Consider the following 8,367-nt stretch of genomic DNA (forward strand, 5'->3'; position numbering starts at 1 on the left):
GCGCATATTTCTTTGTTGGAGTGATTGACACATGGGAACAAATGAACAAGCTGCCGACCAAAACGAATCCAGAGGGCCTCGCTTGCTGATTAATGAAATAAAGGAGGACAAAAAGAGATGTGAGAGGGGTCGCAGACTAGCCACAATTCCTCACCGCTTCTTCTGATTGGGCTAATCACCCCATTGTCCGTCAACACTTTGAGTCTGCGCTTCAGAAGAAAAGTGACGGAAGGAAATCACACAAAAAAGCTAAAACCCTCTGCACCATTACCCACAGTTTTTCCACTGCGGTTCACGTGTCATCCATCTCGCTCACTTTAATGGCAGCCTTGTAATTATTTCGATGATTATGTGTTGCAAGCCATTTAGCATGCTCAATGACACATGTTTAATTTATTTGCTGCTGAGGCTTTTCATAGAAGACTCCAAGTGGTGCTGCAAGTGAAGCGTAGCTGTGCCAAAATTGTATGATAAATTGCTGCCGTCGGTATCGCATACCATGCAACATCAAGGAGCTAATGTGAAACAAATAAGGTATGCTTTGTGTAGCATTGCAAAGTAAGGTTTGCTTGGGCTAATGGGGTGTGTCTTGGAGACCGGTGAACCTGCATAACAAACTGCGCCATTGGCCAAGCTATTAGGACATGGTAATGGCCATGAAAGCCTAATGTGGAAAATATAGGCTTGTTTCTTCAATCTTGGGGAAGCAATACTTAACTATATTTGTGTTTAAAAATATTGATTTTGACAACAAATGCTATACAGTACATCAATTCTTCCGAAACACACTGAAACAAGATCACACTGAAAATAATTGCACGTTTTTTTTCTGTAATAGTTCATCTATTTGTTGTTCATATTTATTGAATATGCACTAATCAGAGACATGCTCCCAATTTCATTGTGTACAAGTCATGTCAAATTTTATTTTCAAAGCAGATTTAAAAAGACTGTAGTCAACCAAAGTGGTGTACAGTGAAATAAAAGAGCAAATAGGAACATAAAAACAGATAAAACACATGAACAAGCTAAAACAGCGATAAGGCAGCACTGCAGAGATATCAGCTTTTTTTTCTTCCATATTTTCATTTGTGTTCTAGAACAGTGGTTCTCAAATGGGGCTACAAGAAACTTCTGCAGGTATCAGAAAGTCTAACATACTGCATTTGAGAGCTGTGAATGTAATACAACAGTTGTATTTTCAAATTGAGAGTGAAGTAATTGGAAAAAGAAGACGACAAAGGCATTTTATTCTATTTATTTTAAATTAAGCATACAGTATAATATCACTGTGGGGTGGAAACCTCTCTCTAAAATCAGTAATGTTTTTTTGTCATCAATAAATTGGCAGAAAGTCTAATATACTACATGTATTTAGCGCTGTGAATGTAATACAACAGCTGTGTTTTCAAATTGTGAGCAAAATAATTGGAACAAGTAGCTAATTATCCCTGTTTTGTTACAGGTGCAAACCATTGTTTGTCTTTAAATGTGTTGTTTCATACAGATGTCTATTTTCATTATTGTGGGTGAGAAATAAAACAGATTCTGGAATTGTTGTATCAAATAATCCGAGTGAAAAAACTACAAATATAGTTCCAAAATGTAATAAATCAGGTACAGATGGCAAAGCAGTCTCAAGTAATGTTTTATTTTTTGATCTGGCTGAAAAATATTTTGCAATGGGTGTGTCATTGAAAAGAGTTTTATAACTACTGTACTGTGCTTTTTTTCAAGTAAATCAATACAATCCACAAAAACAATAACTATAAATTACTAATATTACTACTTTGTCTTAATAACCAGCACATTTTAATGTACTGTACAGCAGGAATGAAGCGTTGTCTCCTACGAGTGACACATTTGGCCAAAGGGTAAAGGATATTAGATAATCAGATTTTCACAAAGCCTTTTGAGCAAGTGACGCAGTCGCCTTGATATGCAGCTTTTGCTCCATGTCCAAATATATATTTTGTCCTTGTACTAGGACAACTGTCAAGTAAGTTGGAAGTGTTGAAAGAGGCAACATTGTACCAGTAGTGCGGCTATATTTGTTATAGCAGCTCTCAGATATGAACGAGTGCTCATTTATACCTCACTATAGTAATACAAAACTGTTCCATAAACCAAACTTGTCAGTATATCATAAATGTCATGGAGAAACTGGTGAATAAATAGTGGAAAAATACTTACTGGTAGGAGATTGGTGCTCGTTGCTCTCCTCGTCTGCTTAATTGTGTCGTAAAAACAAAGAACATGCTTGTAGACTTACACAAATATTTAACTACACAATTCTTTAGCTTTTATGGATCAATTTCTTGAATTCAAATAAACATGGATTGTGTGCATCTTTAATTGTACAGCGTAGTTGTTTAAAACGACCAGAACATTCAGCCACTAGAGGGCAGCATAACCTCGCAAAAGGGCAATAGCCTATTCGAAAAAATTTCCATTGTCGTCAAATATTTGTTATAATTGTTATTTCATTCCTATTTTATACATAATTTTCCATACAAAATAAATCGCAAGCAAAAATTACGGTATAAAACAATGTAGATTATTGCCTCTAGTTGTACGAAAACGCCTGTAGGCTTTTATTTTTATGTTAAAGACTGCAAAGATTTTGGCTTCTGCCAAAATGAAGCGTTAACAACAAAGCAGTTTTTCTTGGGCCTTGATATGTGCTGAAGTCTTTCACCCAGCTCCCATCTTAATCATATTAAGCATCTGCACTGACTTTGTTGGGGTTAAAAAAAAAAAAAAAGAAGAAAAACAGCATAGTCCTCTGTCACCTGCAGTGCATTACAATTAGGGGCACAATTGCAAATATAAATTAAGTCGTTATTAAACAAACAAAAAATACGTGCACTCTTGCACCAGTGAGTTTTATTTAGTAAATATTGTATAAAGAGAAATGGTAGACTTACATTGTAGGGACTGCTGATGATGAAACAAAAATGAAAATAAGATCCATTAAAAAAAAAAAAAAAAATCTAACTAGCCAGTGGATGTAATTATTGTATTCTAACAGTGAATAGTTTTGCAGGAATACAAAATGAAAGCAATAAAAGCCCAATAACAATCACATAATATTCAATTACACTGCAATAAGTTGAGCAAATTTATTTTAACTAATTCTTCATGACACCCGTAATTCAGTAAGATTAGCAGACATGCTTCTTAACTTAACTGTTTCTGCATTTATTTTCAACTAAATTGGAAAAGGAATTATTTCCCAATTCATTTCAGAACATTTAAGTTTATAGGCATTATAAAAAGTGCTCTGGGACATAATGGACTTTTTTTTAATCTTGCTAGTATAAACAGCACGATTCAGTATATAATAACGTATAGATTATTTATATAGTTTATATGTTCTTGATACTATAAAATGTGTTTTAAAGTGTTCACTGTGCTCAAAGAATCTGAAAGGGTTCAAACTTAAAATATATAAAACAAGAAAAGAGGGATCCTTTATTGGGAGTGACCAATATACCTCTTATACATGCTTATGAGAATGTGGGAGGAAACCAGAGTACCTGGAGAAAACCCGCAGGGGCAAGGGGAGAACATGCAAACTCCTCACGAGAAGTCCAGCCGCGTGAGTTCTCTCCGACATTCCAAAAACATGCATGTCAGGTGTATTGTACATACCAAATTGTTCTTAGGTGTGATAGGGTGCGTGAATGCTTGTTCATCTCTGTGTGCCATGCGATTGGCTGGCAACCAGTTCAGTATCCCCAGCCTACTGCCCAAATCCAGTTGGGATAGGCACCAGCAACCCTGTGACCCTTGAGCGCATAAGCGGCTCTAGATAATGGATGGTTAGATGCACATTTTTAGTTTGCATCCCGTTATTCAAAAACAGTTTTATTTCAAATCGAAAGTAAGATAACTTAAGTTAAGATTCAGTTGCGAGCTTAATTCAGAAAGGGCAAAATTGTTTATATTCTTTTCCCAAATTAAAAGATGCAAGCAAATGCTGGAAAATGGTTTATTTGATGAATTGGACAACAGAAGGGAAAACTTTTACTGATGAGAGACTGAAATTCCAAATTAAACTCTTCCTATTATATTCCGTCTCAAGACCATTAATTAGTTATCAAAAAATCTGATCTGGTAATTCATTATTTGTTGATTAATTATTACAACTCTAGTTTAATGCATTTAAAAAAAAATGAATAAAAATCTGGACTCAAATGTACTTTAACCCCTTGTGCTGTATTTCGATCTTTACACGCATTTCATATTAAAGGGAAAGTACGGAAAGAAGACACGAGGGAGCTGAAATTTCACCCATATGGTGCTAACATGTCAAATTTCAACATGGCACAACCACTCAGCTATCGCACTACCAGGAGTGTGCCATCCCTTGGCTAAAATACTGCAAGAATGACGTGGAAGAAAAAGGCCCAAAATGGTCAAAATTGTGCATAAGGGTTAAGTAATACATACATACAATGCTTTCTCAAAAAATGACAAAAAACATGATACAGAATTCATCGTTTATTTCCACATATGCACCATTGCTGTTGAACAGCAGATCTTAGTGTGTGCAACACACTTTTTTTGTTCTCCACGATAGGACCTGAAGACTGGTGTCCCTGGCTAATAACTGCTGACACATCAAAGCCAACATAGCCCAGCGAGCCTATAATAGTTTTCATTTTTCTTCCTTACGCGACGGCCTCTAAGGTGCCATCATGAGTGATCAGCGCACAGCCCTTGCCGCCTCTCTCTCTCACGCTCTCACACACACATACGCGGCACATGCACTACCCTATAGCCATCCCGATAGCTTTCTGGTCATTACTCCTACTGAGTCTTCCTCACCTCTCATCCCGTCCTGTACAGATAATTTATATAAAGGATTTTCCCGTCTACCTTTCATCACAAGGCCCATTTTCATCACAGGACTTGTTTCATGACATTACCTACTTTCTCTTCCCAAAAGCATCAATCTTTGTTGTTGTTGTTTTTTTTTTTTTTTTTCGTTTAAGTACTTTGTAGTGTAAAAGATGGGACAGTGCATTTTGCGCATGCATTTACTGTAGAAATTGAACTTAAGTAGTGCAAAGCTTAATGGAAAAAATAGAATAGTGAATTTTTGATGTGCCATTCGTGTCTGAGCTGTTCAACTTTGGGACTACATTTGTAGTGGTATCTCTAGGTGGATTTTATCTCGCAGCTCCAGAAGATAGGCCATGTAATAGTTTTTTTTTTATTTGTCAGTAGTGACATTGTCTATCCAAAACTAAAAAAATAAAGGCATACATTTTGCAAAAGTGTTTACACAGTTTAACAATAAATTGTTTCTTGTCCCAATTAATTTGCTCTTAAGTCGAAAAAAATAGCTGTTCAAGTCATGGCTTTGAAATGCATTAAATTATATTTGCTGATACCTGCATAAACTTTGTCAAAATCACATACCTCTATTTGAGAACCACCAAGATGTTTCGCATGTTTTGTTCATATATCAAGGACTTTGTTCATCATTGCAGCACATTATGTTTTCCGTAATCTATATTGTTTACCTGTATTTGTCTGTATTTGGTACATGCAGCATCCACTTCAACCTGTGGTCCTAGAAGGGGGCTCCTCCCACCTGTGGTACCTTCTGAAGGTTTCTGATTTTCCCCAAATTGGGTTTTTTGAGTTTTTCCTTCCACTTCATGGAGCTTTGACTGGGGATGCTGTTGTGTACCTTACACCTAAAAGATGTCTCTGTATGACTTCTTTTTTCGAAAGAAGTCTCCACGTGTCCTCTTTTCATCTGTGAAGCCCTTTGAGACTTCGGTGATTTAGGGCTATAAAATAAAATTTGATTGATTGATTGATTGACTTTGTTAGGCTTAGGGCTCGTCAGATCAATTAAGTCAAATATTGATATAATCAATATTGCTATCGATATTAAAGAGGTGGTATCGATCCTTTTTATTTATTAATTCATTTTGTTTTTTCATGTGTTTCCCTCAAGCAATCCCTTTTTAGTGCATGCACACAGGGAGATTTTTGAAATGCATTTGTAGAAAGTTAATAATATTGTGGCATGTTTTACCTGGAGAATAAACCTGTTGATAGAACAAAAGATTTAAATTACACAAATATTTTATGAACCTAAAGTATTTGGCATCGGTAACATGAATTTGGAACCAGTATTTACTTGGTGTGGATTGATACCAAAATCTCACGTATCGTACAACAAGTTGGAGGTACACCACATCAAACGCCTAAAATATAGTCTAAAGTTTTTTCCTCCACCATCCCTTCTGCTAGGACATAATCCGATCATTTAATGTTGCACCTGTTTGTGAAGGGTATCAGTGAGTGATTGCTTTTTTTCCAAATCATTTAAAATCCGTTTGTGTCAAGGTATTAAAAATAATTGCTTCACCAGAAAATTGGGATCAAGTTTGGACGCTCCATCACGCAAAATTGAGCTAATGAGACGGGCAACGATTCGATAATTGCTCAGGTGAAGTCACATCGCATTCTCAAAAAGTCATCTCTGAGAAAATGGGGGATGTTTCATGCAGGAGCGCATACTCTTGTATGATTGATCACTGTGCTAATAATTTCCTAATTTTCATTCCTCTGAGGGACTTAACAGGGAGAGGCCATTTTTCCTCAACACTGACCAGGTTGCTATAATTTCCCATCCGCACCAGCCTGGATGGGAAGAAATCTCCCAGTCCATTAAGCAGACTTTCTATGTCATAAAATTTGCTGGCAATCTCTTCTCTCACGGTTTTTCCTCTCTCGCTTGCTCAGCATCCGAATGGAACAGTCTGTTTGATCTGAAGGCTGCGGGTTAATAGAAATCAGCCCGCCCATCAGCAATACTGGATTGAACCTAACCAGCCATCTATACCCTGTCAATTCCGATTTGGGGGAAAAAGAAAAAAAAAAAAAGAGCGAGAGAAAAACTCTGGCTGTGGTCTCATTTTCCTTTGTCGGGTAATAATCATTTCAGTTTAATCTTTTTGAGGAAATAAAATTACAATGACCTATCCCTGTTTCCAGAGGCAAATGCGGAGAATTAGATTTGGGAAGGGAGGCAACCAATTAGCTAAAACCTGCTAGAAGTTGGAACAAGTTTCCTAATACCGGACCTCCAGACAAGAAAATCCAATAATTGAAAGTAATGCTGATGTTTACTGAGACGGAAAACAACATTTTGCAAATTGCAATGGAAAATGGAAAAATGTGCCACAGGACTGAATTTGATTTTGTCTCATCTGCTGCCAGGCCAGATTGAATGCTGACTACCATAGCTGCCAATGGCAGTAAAAAATCTTTAAGAGACATCGATGGTAATAAATGAAAAAAAAAGACAATATTTCATTTATCAAAGTTAAGTTTAGTAATAGGCATCAGAAAAAGGTAGCTTGCTTAGCTTGCTGTTAAAGGTGTAACAATCTTTGTTTTCATGCAGAATCGGCAAGTTACTTCAAAATTGTAATGTATTTTTTATTACTTATTGCTGTCATTCAAAAGCAATTAGTTATATAATAATATTAGTCTTTGAAATGTAAGGCATTACACTACTATTGCATTACTTACATTACTCTCACCGACATACCTGGAAATAGCGATTTGGCATTCCTTGTTGGTGCGTCTTATACATTGCAACTTAGAAAAATTGATTTAACCCCAAAATTAAGGGTGCACTACACAAGTGCATCATATATTTGGGGAATTACGGAACGTAACATACAGCCAAATGAATGGCATTATTCAAGACCAGTTACCTCATTTGAAAAAAAAAAAAAAAGGGAAAACTTATTATAGCATTTTTTTCATCAATAATAAAAATCTAAAATACATATGCACAAGCTATATAAATCATACAAGTGAAGGTCATTATGTCCATTAGTATATTGCCCGCTGGTCGTATTCACATATTGCATTATTAAACTGAACGTAGGTGTCCTTGCATTTCAGCCTCCGCAGGAAGACAGATCCTTAGTGGACTAACCGTCATTACTCATTACAGTGTTTGAGGACACAGGGGACCCCTGCGACACTTACAAATGAGTTGCTTGTGTAGTTTTCCTTGGGCAGAGCGCTTGCCGGGTCTGGCCAGATGGACCGCCATCGACTCGCATGCGGTGCAAAAACATGCAGCGTGTGCACCACCCAAGGGCCCGGCTTGCGCTACATACAGATGGGTGACAAATGAATGGAAAAAGTTTAATTGTCCAAGTGACAAAATTGTAATCATGTAAGCCACTTTACCCCGAGGTTGTTTTTTTTTTTTGTTTGTTTGTTTTTTTTGGTGATTTGATAATAGCAGCTCCACCTATTTGGTGACTCACGCTACTTTATATTTATGTTTTAGGATTGGGTAATTTAACCAAATTAAGT

The sequence above is a fragment of the Hippichthys cyanospilos genome, chromosome 19 (genome assembly GCF_059441005.1).
Source record: "Hippichthys cyanospilos isolate Australia breed blue-spotted pipefish chromosome 19, RoL_Hcya_1.0, whole genome shotgun sequence".
Lineage (NCBI taxonomy): Eukaryota > Metazoa > Chordata > Actinopteri > Syngnathiformes > Syngnathidae > Hippichthys > Hippichthys cyanospilos.